This window comes from Grammomys surdaster, unplaced genomic scaffold (assembly GCF_004785775.1).
Source record: "Grammomys surdaster isolate TR1022 unplaced genomic scaffold, NIH_TR_1.0 170, whole genome shotgun sequence".
Classification (NCBI taxonomy): Eukaryota; Metazoa; Chordata; class Mammalia; order Rodentia; family Muridae; genus Grammomys; species Grammomys surdaster.
In genome coordinates, this window is record NW_021604618.1 from 23,193,119 (window position 1) to 23,205,529 (window position 12,411).

The 12,411-nt window shown below is 38.9% G+C and overlaps 1 protein-coding gene across 2 annotated transcripts in view; it reads right to left on the reverse strand.

Annotated features, from left to right (window-relative positions):
* The window catches only part of Ttbk2 (tau tubulin kinase 2), a 118,853-nt gene extending 106,442 nt beyond the window's left edge, over nucleotides 1-12,411 (reverse strand). Inside the window, exon 1 of one of the 2 annotated variants that reach the window (XM_028767143.1) lies at nucleotides 12,353-12,411. The gene's annotated coding sequence lies outside the window, so the exon portion shown is untranslated. The remainder of the gene's footprint in view (nucleotides 1-12,352) is intronic. The other variant, XM_028767144.1, reaches the window with a different exon arrangement.

A 12,411-nucleotide genomic window follows, 5' to 3' on the forward strand; every position in this document is an offset into this window, starting at 1 on the left:
CACAGCAGAGATCCCAGAGCTCCACCTCCACAGCAGAGATCCCAGAGATCCACCTCCACAGCAGAGATCCCAGAGATCCACCTCCACAGCTCGATACATCCAACTTTACCTGTATAAAAATAAACACTGGGAAAAAGCTTGCTCCATAAATGGTGTTGGCAAAACTGGATAACCAGAAGAATGGAATAAGACCAGTAAATCTCCCTCCCTCTCCCTCCTCCTTTCTCTCTCTCCCTCTCCCCCTCGCCTCACCCCCCCCACACACACCCTGCAAAAAAATTAATTCAAAGTAGATCAGAGACCTTAATTTAAAACCTGAAATACTAACACTTCTCAGGGAATTCAGGATATAGGTGTAAGCAAGAATTTTCTCAACAGAAGCCCAATGGCACAAACAGCCAAAAGAATTGACAATTACATGAAATCTACACTACAATCGAAACCAATAGAATGAACAGCCTATGGAATAGGAGGAAATCTTTTGCCAGGTCTACTTCAGACAAGGGATTGCTATCTATACTATGTAAAGAACTACAAAAATTTTAAAAAACCAAACAACAACAACAAACACAAACAAACTGCTCAGCAATTAAAAGTGCTTGCTGCCCTTTCAGAAAATCAGTTTGAATTCCAGCAGCTCACAGCTACTTATAATTCTAGCTCTACAGATTCAACACCTTCTTCAGCAGGTACTCACGAACAACGCACAGGTATTCATACACAACACACACAAAAGCTTTTCTAAAAACTGACAATAGCCAGATGTACTGGCACACGCCTTTAATCCCAACACTTTGGAGCAAAAAACAGGTAGATCTCCATGAGTTCAAGGACAGCTTTGTCTAAATAGGGAGTTCTAGGATAGTCTGTTTCTTATTTATTTATTTATTTATTTATTTATTTATTTCATGTATATGAGTATACCACTGCCCTCTTCAGACACACCAGAAGAGGGCATCAGATCCCATTACAGATAGTTGTGAGCCACCATGTGGTTGTTGGGAATTGAACTCAGAACCACTGGAAGAGCAGTTGGTGTTCTTAACCACTGAGCCATCTCTCCAGCCCAGGATAGCCTGTTTCAAACTCACAAAAAAAACAAAACAAAAATCACCTGAAATGAATGAGATAATCTTCACAAGAATATATACAATGGCTAATGTATATATTTTAAAGTATTCAACATGCTTAGCCATCAGGAAAGGCACATTAAGCTCCTCTTAAGCCACCATCACACCCCAGTCAGGAAACAAATGACAATAAATGCTGGAGAGTCTGTGAGGGAGGAGCACCCCTTACTCACTGCTCATAGAGTGTAAATGTAAACTGATCCAGCCACTATGGAAATCAGTGTGGAGGTTTTGCAAAAATCTAAAAATAGAACTCCCATATGACCAAGCTAAACCACTTCATGGCATATACTCTATTTGCATATGCATGCATATTGCTGCTCTATTTACAACAGCAAGGAAATGGAATCAGCCTAGATACACATCAACAGATGAATGAACAATAAAAACATGATACAGTATGTGTGTGTACATACCATACACAATGGAATTTTATCCTCCATAAAGAAAAATAAATTATTAAATCTGTAGGAAAAATAGATGGATCTGGAAAATATTGAGGTAATCTGTCAGAAAGACAAATACCACATGTTCTCTCTCATATGTGGATGCTGGCCTTGATATGTTTATATGTATGTTTATGTGCAACTGAGTATGTGTATAGACACCAGGAAAGCAAAAAAAAGCCCATGAAAGATGGAAAAGCTTTAAGGCTGGGAACATGTGATCGGAAGGAAGAAGGAAGAATCCTGGGGGTGGGAGGATAGAAATGGAAGCAGGAGAGGCAGGGTGACGGCAAGTAAGCAACTAAATTTGTGGGGCAGAGCAACCAAAATTAAATCTATATGAAAATGCCACTTTAACAAAAGTGTCATTTTGGAGACTAAAACAATAAAAATAAAACTGAGCATGATTTATGTCTGTAACTCAGCACTCAAGAGTCTAAAGCAGGAGAATTACCATGAATTCAAGGTGAGTCTGAGCTATATAGAAGAAGATCCTATCACAAAAAGTCCCTTTCCCCTATATCAGAAGAAATTGGGCTAATTACATGGACTTCTCTGGTTTGAGAAAGTTAGGGGGCATCCATCTGGGAATGACTCCAGAGCAAAAATTCAGTTAGGGGACTTATTTAGACAGGCTGAAGTGATAAACCTATATACACTGGCTGTAAACTAGATAAGTCACTAAATATATAGCATGGTTTCGTAAGTGTCATATATAATTTATATAAGACTTTGCTCTTTAACAGAAAAATATAAGAAAATTATTTTTACCTATGATTTTAATGTCAATGAATACAATGTTAAAATGATTCATTAGGAAGAGTACGATGCATTTAAAGATGAGGGAATGTACTTGAAGCTATATTTGGGCATAGACATATGTATTTCTAGTGAGAGTGTAAATGGGTTGTTTATGACTCTTCTTTGTTTGAGATTTAAATACATATACCTTACCACTTCAAATCCTGGCCACAACAAAGACACAACAAAGTAAAAGGAACCAAATTTACCTTACTAACCAGCTAGAAAAGCAGACAAAATATATAAAACAGCAGGTTTCAGAAATCAGAGACTAAGTAGCACAGCACAGAGATACCTGAGAAAAGGCAGAGAAGTGAAGGGAGCTCCACCACCGCCTCGGTCATGCCCAGAGACAGCTCCCCAGTGAGGCTCAGAGGTGGGAGCACAGCAGTCAGTCTACAGAGGATCCACACCCCATGAGGCTTTGCCTGAATACTTGCCAGTGCATGTCATGAGTTATAAGGCTAAACCCACTGGAGAATATCCCCACTCTCACACAGGGCTATGAATAAGGGCCTTGGATACATGGAACTACTTTCAAATAACTGTATTCTAAAATAAAATACAAAACTATTTAAAGAAAAATTTGAAAAAGAAATAAAACAGAGCATAACAACATAAAATCACAATGTCTGGTACCTACTTGAAAACTCCCAGGGATGTAAACAAAGAAAAATACCAACTAAAATGAACAAGTTTACATAAAATTGGTGGGTAAGGATTTTAAAACAGCTATTATAGATGACATTCAATATTTTACAAAATAGAGAAAGTATAGGCATAAAAGAAAAGACACCTAAAGTAAAAACATTAAATGTCTAGGGATAAAAAGCATGTATGTGGTATAATGAGCATATCAGAAAGGCACTAAAAACACACAATATGAAAGGCCAAGACAGTATGCCTCCCTCCAAACCTACTAATCCTACAGAAATGTTTTCCAATGAGAATCACCTAGACAAACCCTAGAAGACAAAATTAAAGAAAAAAAATCATAGACTTAGTTAAGTAGAAAGACTGAACCACTCTGCATAGAATATGAAAAAGAAAGAAAAAAAGAAAGAAAGAAAAAAAGAGCTCTGTATGTGTCTTGTTCTTTGTCTCTCATTTTCTCTGTAATGCCCCCATGCTTTGGTTCCAACCTGCCAAGGTACCTTTGTCTGGTGGACTATCCTGGTCTGCTCCCTCCGCTCTCACAGGACTGAGCCACACTAAGAACCTCTACTTTATCTGTGCCTGCGATGGCCTTGCCTTCCACAGATCGCCGAGCACCCCATCCGTCACTGACAATTGGTGAGTGATGCCTACAGATGAGAGTAAGAGCTTCCATGAGTCTAGCAAGTTCCCTTCCGACCACTTCCCTTTGCTGAGGTTTTGGGTTTTGAGCACAGTTTCCACACTGGCTCATTCAAAAGTCTTGGTGCCAAGCACTTGGGTCTCCTCCAGTTTAAAGAAAAGAAAAAAAAAGAAAAAAAAGAAAGGAAGGAAGGAAGGAAGGAAGGAAGGAAGGAAGGAAGGAAGAAAGAGAGAGAGAGAGGGAGGGAGGAAGAGAGAGAGAGAGAGAGAGAGAGAGAGAGAGAGAGAGAGAGAGAAGGAACTTTGGGTCCACATGAAAAGAGCAAATCTTCAAATTATAGGCATAAAAAGAGTATAATCCTGGGTAAATGGCATAGACCAGATTTTACAGGATCACAGAAGAAAACTTCTCCAAATTAAGGAAAGACATTCCCAATACAGATACAAGGAGCATATAGAACATCACACAGGACCAGAAAATGAACTCCCCACATCATATTATAATTAAAACACTAGATATGCAGAACAAATTGAAATCTGCAAGAGAACACGGCAAGTCATACATAAAGGAAAACCCATCAGAATAACAGCTGATTTCTCAATGGAACCTTTAAAAGCCAGAAGATCCTGGAGCAATGTACTTGAAGCTCTATAAAACAATGGATACCAACCTAAGTCACTGAACACAGCAAAACTATCTGCTATTGATGGAGGAGAAAGAAACACTTTCACGGTATCAACAGGCTACAAGAATTCATGTCCACCAAACCAGCCCTAGGAAGAAAACTAGAAGCAATACTTCAGGCTGAAGAGAAAAATAAGAGAGAAGAGAAGATTGTAGAAAGAAAACAAATGAAGCTATAGTTACTAAAACATAAAAATAGGACTAAGACCACAAAAAAACCAGAAGACCAAAAAAAAAATAACAACAAACCAGCAGCGATCAGCATACAGATTTCATAATTAAATATTAGAGGCTTTGATTTTCTCTGCTCCCCAAAAAGACATGATTTAGGTGAAATGTTTTAAGAAACAAAATCCATCTTTCTGTTGTCTACAAGAAATGTATACTACCTTGAAAGATACATACCACTTTAAAGAGAAAGGATGAAAAACATATTCCAAGTAAATGGGACCAAGAAGCAAGCAGGCACCCTCATCCTAAGACCCAATAAAATAAACTTCAAATTAAAACTAACCAGAATAAACAATACTTCATTCTAATCAAGGAAACAATAAACCAAGACAACATCACATCCCAAATATATGTGAACCAAACTCTGCCTCACCCAATTCCATTAAAAGCATGCTACTGTACTTAAGATACAAGCTGACTCCAAACCAACAGCAAGAGATGATTGCAATACCTCACTTTCTCCAAAAGACAGGTCATCTGGACAAAAAATAAACAGAGAAGCATGAGAATTGCATGATACCACACACCAAATAGTCATAACAGATATTTACAGAATATTCTACCTCGAGCCCCAAATTATTCTATTCAGCAGTCCACGGAAGTATCTCTAAAATACACCACACAGTGGGACACAAACAAATCTTCACCAAGAAAACAGAAATGATTCATATATCCTATCTTCCCACAGTTCAATAAAGCTTAAAATCAACAGTTAACAAGTCTCTACTAGTTACACAAACATGTAGATTAAACAATGTATTATTAAATGATGAATGAGTCAAGAAATCTAATTTTTGGAATTAACTGAAAATGAGAACAAGACAACAACAACAAAAATCCCTCAGGAACACAATACAAACAGTGCTAAGAAGGAACTTTTTCTTAAAGATTTATTTATTTTATGTGAATACACTATTGCTCTTCAGACCCACCAGAAGAGGGCGCCGGTTCTCATTACAGATGATTGTGAGCCACCATGCGGTTGCTGGGAATTGAACTCAGGACCTCTGGAAGAGCAGTCAGTGACTGAGCCATCTCTCCAGCCCCAAGAAGAAACTTTATAGCTCTAAGCTCTTACATTAAAAAACTAGACAGAGAGGCTTAGACAGACGGGCTAGAGAGATGGTCAGGAGTTAAGAGCACTAGCTGTTCTTCCACAGGACCTGCATTTAAGTTCCAGCATGGCAGCTCACAACTGTCTGTAACTCATGTTCCAGGGGATCTGACACCCTCACACAGACATACAAGCAGGCAAAAGAAATAAAAAATAATGCCCAGGCGGTGGTGGCGCACGCCTTTCATCCCAGCACTTGGGAGGCAGAGGCAGGTGGATCTCTGAGTTTGAGGCCAGCCTGGTCTACAGAGTGAGTTCCAGGACAGCCAGGGCTACACAGGGAAACCCTGTCTCGAAAAAAAAAAATAATAATCAGAGAATAAATAACTTAATGCCAAGATGGCAAGAAATAATAAAATTAGAGCCATAATTAACGAGACAGAAACAAAACAGTAACAAGAATCAACAAATCTTAAGAGTTTACTATAGTTGGCTTTAATAGTTTACTATAGTTGTCTTTAATTCCTGGCTCGCCAGGAATTAGAGACACCTGTGTACAGGAGTCTCCCCTGAAGATTAGTGAGCTTGAAGATATAGAAAAGGGAATTACCCAACAGGAAATGAATGTGTGTGTGTGTGTGTGTGTGTGTGTGTAGGGGCTGTAGGTGGCAAATAAAAACCACAGACAGTAAAAGAAATCAAATGCCCAAAGCATCAACTGAAGGGCTAACATCCACAGAACCACAATCCAGGAAGAACAATGAACCTCATTTATCCTTTAATTTCTGTAATTCTATTTTATTCTGTTTTCACCTATTGTAACCATGCTATCTTGAAAAGATTCGTCCCATTTTTAAAATCATTTATTTTATTTGTATTGGACCCAAAGAAATTACATTGTGGGGAGAAGCAGAAGAAATGTCTAAAATTTTTCTAAATTTTATAAAAACTAACTATTCTATATACCAGTTATCACTAAAGTACAAAATCTGGTGCTTCCTAGTTAACTATGCTATAAAGGTTGTAGACAATCTCATGTATGTTTGTGTCTGTTCATGTGCACATGTGTGTTCATGCATGTGGAAGCCAGAGGACAACTTTGTGTGTCTTATCAGGTGTAATCCACTTTATTTTATCCGAGTGAGCCTGGTAACCTGAGGTCAATCTCCAGGGCCCACACAAAGGTAGAAGGGCAGAATCGGACACACAAGATTGTCTTCTGATCTTCATACTCACTCTGTTGCATGAGCACACCACATACGAAATAACTAAAAATCCTTTTACAGTTCTCAATTGCTCTGTAAAATGGAGCCCATTAGAGGAGAGAAAGCGAGATTAAGGAAGAGGTTAAAAGGTCATAGAACACATATGATATGAAAGTCGAGAAGAAACACTGGAGGCAGAGGGAATACATGTTCTGGAATGACTGGAAAGATTTTTCTCTAAAGCTGTTTCAAGGTGTGCCGGTTAATTTTGTTAATTTGATTAAGATTAAGACCTAAGAAGTTATTAGAGCACAACTCTGAGTGTGACTATGACAGCGTTTCAGGAGGGGTGAACACCTGCCATGAATGTGGGAGACATTAGCCCATAGATAGGCGAGAGCCAGATGAAATTAAAAGGGAAGCACAAAGTGCAGCATTACCTTTGTTTCCTGGTCATCAGGATATGAGCTCAGCCTGGCAAACCTTCTCTGCCATGATAACCATGGGGCAAAATAAGTCATTCCTCCTTTAAGTTGTTTCTGTCAATTATTCTGTCATGGTAATGAAATATCTAGCACAGGCCACTTAAGAGACCATTGCAGCCATGGTCCATGCAGATATAACTATCAATCAAACTGGTATCAGACCTTGGTATCGTCCATATGATGCAGATTTTGTAAGCACATAGAATAAAAGGGCTGTAGAGTGGTAGAGGCTTGTATTCCAATTTAAAGCAAGGTTAGTATCCCTGCAGACAACCCCGTATAGAAGCACAAGAGCAATGTGCACAACCATAAGAATGAAGTCAAAGATAAAATGGAGACCTCCTGAAAAGTTGGATGGGTCAGGAACTTGGAAAGTGTAAATCAAAAAGACAGAGGCGGCTACCAAGTAAAGTCAACCAAAGAAAAAGGCTATGTGAGCTAAAACCAGCAAGGCCTCAGGGGAAGTGCTGATCTGGAGAACACATTACATTACTATGTCCACCATGTATCTATGGGACTTGCTTCCCCTGTTGGGTTGTTTGTCTTGCTTTGGTCCTACCCCACCTTGCTATTTTCTATTTCTTCCTTTGGTAATGAACGTGTTTACCCAGTGCCATTATACTTAAGTACATAATTTTCCTTTTGATTTTACACGGACTCACAGCTGAGTTTGCTTCAATCTCAGATACTCTGAACTTGGACTTTTGAACAGTGTTAGAATGGTAAAGACTGAAAACTGTGGAGGTAGAATGTATAGTTGTATGGTCATGGACACGATGGACATGAGCCTTTGGAAGGCCAGGGATGGGATAGTAAGATGTTTTATTGTAATATGTCTCTCTGTCTCTCTCTGCCTCTCCTCTCTTCTCTTCTCCTCTTCTCTCCTTCCTTCCCTCCTTCCTTCCCTCCCTCCCTCCCTCCCTCTCACCCTTCTTCCCTCTCTCCCTCTCTCTCTGGTGAGTTGAGTGTATGTATGTGTAGGCTCCCATGCTGTGACATGCATGTGAAGGTTTGAAACAGGGACTGATTTTTGCTGTTCTCCCTCAAACATACCAGATGAGAGCTTCTGAGGATTTTCATCTCAACCTACCATCTTAGCACAGTACACAGTACAGATGTATGCTTCCACCTCTGGCTTCACATGGGTTCTGGGGATTTGAATTCTGGTTCTCACACTTGTGAGAAAGTGGAGAAAGTACTTTTCTCCACTGAGCCATCTCCCCAGTCCAAATGTTTAAAGAAATATGTGTGGGTGCAAATTAACAAGAGGTGGACTTTTGAGGATTAATCCTGATTGCTAACGTGATTGAACTGAGAAGTGCTCAGGAGGTTAGTAAAGTACACCTCTGGGTATATCTGTGAGGGCATGAGACACTAACATAGGCATTTTCTGTGCCTCCTCAATACCATGAAGTGAGCTGATCCATCATGCCTTCCCTGCCACAGTGGGTAAAAACCTCAATACTATGAAACAAAACGTTTCCTTCTTTGTTTTTCTCCTGTTTGTCACAGATGTACAGTATCTTAATAACACACAAGGGTTATATGCACATTATTTTTTATTACCTTTTTAATTTAAGTACATTTATTTTTAATTATTTAATTAGAGTGAAACTATTTCCACTGACCTCTGAAGCTAATACAAACACAGAATGAGTTAGGGTTAATAAAACAAACTTCTCTTGAGCTTTATCTCCAAACATTTGTTACAAGTTCATAGCTACACTTTCTCTTCATAATACATGAAACTTGTATAATTATCTGTTTCTACACGTTTGCTCAAAAGTATATTGTAAGCTCAAAAGTAAAGAGATATTTCTCTTTTGTCTACTGCTCAATCTTTAACCCACAGTAGTATAACATGGAAAATATTTAGCAAGTATTTAAAAAATGGATGTAAGCACTTGTTACAATAACTTACAGTTCAAAGATTCAAAGAAATTGCTTTGAATAATACACATACACAAATATATATGATTGTTTTGCCTGTATGTATGTCTGTGCACATATGAGATGTGAGTCTGGTGCCCCGAAGGTCAGAAGGCAGCACTGGATCCCCTAGAACTGAAGCTATTGATGATTGTGAACTACCATGTGGCTTCTGAAAATTAAACTCAGATCCTCTGCAAGGAGAGTAAGTGCTCTTAAACACTGAGCCATCTCTCCAGCTAACCAGCCCTGAATATGTTGAACTTATTAAATGCTATCAAAGTCCAACAGAAAGGGCATCCTGATCCAGCTTACCCTGTAATTAGCATCTAAGTGATTGTGAATCAAATGTCATTATCAGTAGAGCTCACACTTTTCTCTTTAGTTTTTCTTTTTCCTATTTTTCTTCCCTTATCTCTGGCTTACTAGTTACTGGGAAATGTTAATAAAAACCATTTTTAGATACTATATAAGCTGAGATACTTAGTGGACCAAAAAGAAAAAAGAAAAGAAACAAATGAACTGTACAAACATACTCCGTAAAATATAATGTATGCAATGCAGAAAGCTGCAAACAAATATTAACAAGTCACATGACTTAGATAAAATAACTCAACCTTACCTTTTAAGGTACAATTATTTTAAAGTGGAACAAAGTAAAAAAAAAAACAGAAAAAAGAAAGAAAGTATAAAAGGTTAGCTGAAGGCTAGAGAGATGGGTGAGTGGCTAAGAGCACTGTCTACTCTTTCAAAGGGCGCAGTCTCAATTCCCAGCACTCACATGGCAGCTTACAATCATCAGTAACTCAAGTTCCAGGGGATCTAGAACCTTTTCTGGCCTCCTTAGGCACTAGGCAGCAGTCACACAATGCAATTACATATATCCAGGCAAAACAAATATACACATTAAAAAAAAGATCAATGAGCTGGGTGTGGTGGTGCATGCTTGCAATCCTAGTTACTCCAGTGACAAACACAGGCAGATCACAAGACCCAGGCCAGCTTGGGAAATCCAAGAAGATCCTTTTTCAAAATAAAATGAAAAGCTGGGGATACAGCTCCATTGGTAGAGTGTTTGCCTAGAATGCATGAAGCCCTGGGTTTGATCCCCAGCACAGCATTAAAATGGTAGTTAACACCTGTAATTCCAGCACTTGGGTGGCTGAGTGAGAAGGATTACTGGGGCTTCAGGACCTGCCTGAACTACATAGTAATTCTGCCTCTAAAGAACAAAGCAAGATCATCCATAGGTATTACTTGTAAAAGTTGTATAGCATTACAAAAAACTTCCTGCTTGCCAACAAAATGAAACTTAAATTCCATTATCAGAACTAGCTAAGCTGTGTAATACATGCTTTGAAAAACCAATAATTTATCACTGTACACACATTCAGGTAAAACAATGGTACACATAAAATAAAAATAAATAAATCTAAAAACTTTTCCACAACCTGTGACTGTCACATTTGAAAGCATGTTTATGTGTGAATTGCTCACTAGTGTTTTCTAAATTATACAAACTTCATTTCTTACATGACATTTAAGGATATATGAAGTCCTACATAATTGAGTTCAATTTGCTCAGCTTCCTGGGGTATTAAAAAAAGACAGTACCTAACAAAAAACCCTGAAGTTGTATACAACATGGAATTCAATGATACACAAACCATATACAAGATGATGGTGAACAAGATACAATCTCTACATCAGCTCCCTACTCATAATTAAATTGTTTCAAATTGAAATTATAAATAAAATGAATCAATTTATGAACCTTAATATCTTTTATGTGTCCAAAACTGAAAGAGGAAAATCAGTTCCTAACACTCCATTATAAAGTTAAACTATTAGAGAAACCTTCCTTTGTAATCATGCTTCAAGAATCCCTTCTGGTGTCTTTATAAAAATTCATCATACAGGACATATAAGCTTGTGCATTAAAGATATCTTTCATTCTGTTTTAATTTTTAATAGACCATAATCCTTATCAGGATAGATTCTCCAAGATGGCATACTGTTATATCTGTCACCATTGAGGTTTCTTTAAAATCGCAAGACAAAAAGTAAAAAGTATTCAACTCACTCAATACTTTAAAAATCCTCATTTTTTTAATCCCTTAAATGAATGTTACTCTAGTTCACTTTGCTAAAAGAAAACAAATACATCTTTGCAGTCTATCCTGGCAAGTCCATGTTTAATGTTTCTGCAACTATTAATGGCTCAAAACCGAACACTGTAACAAAACACAGCCTGAATCCTCCTTGTATTTGTGAGTTTGAGTCCATTCATAATACACTCTCTCACACACATTCAATTCTACTAAATAACATCTTCCCATCATATTCAGGCTAAAATAGTCTTCTTTAAATTTAAATGTTAAAGGACAGCTTCCAAAGCTAGGGGAGAGAAGCCTATCAACTTTAGTCCAAAGCAAAGTACAACTCAATGTCATTTTTACCTCTAAGGCAGCGCCACAACTGAAACAAAATGAACTTCATTGAAGGATCAGGTATCCTAGCATCCCCGTAATTATTTACTTCTCTGACTCGACAGTGCGTATATGTGGGCTCTTTTGTCCCTCTTACGGCATCCCAGCGTATCAACAGCATCATCTTTGTCAAAGCAAATCCCTCTGATCATTACTTCAATACTACAAAGTCCTGGCCTTCCTTGTTACCACACAGTCACACAGACGAGATTCGGTAGTCCCGTCACTCTTCCATTTACAGTAGGAAAAGCAAGATAGAAGGAAACGCTCATAATTTTAAAAGACTCCTCTCCGATCGGTCCTGGTAGTCAGAAGAGTCATGAGTACAAGTGATATATGGGTCACCCACAGAAACAGACGAAGCAGCTTCATGACCCTCCAAGTTCAGGGAAGGCACCCAAAGCCTCCGGGGAAATGGGGCAGAACCAGAACGATCTCTGGGATGAGGATCAATTTGGGTCTGGCGTCGGCTCAGGGCGTGGGCAGAAACCCAGGGGTCTCGGGCAGTCTCCCTTCCACGCCTCGGGAGAACTGAGCGAGGGATGAGGCGGGCGCAGGGAGGCTTCTTGGAGACGCCCTGGGGCTCGGGGGTGTGTCCTACCTGGGCCGCGGCGGACGCAGGATCTCTGGCAGAGGACTGGGGTCCAGCTCAGGGTCCGC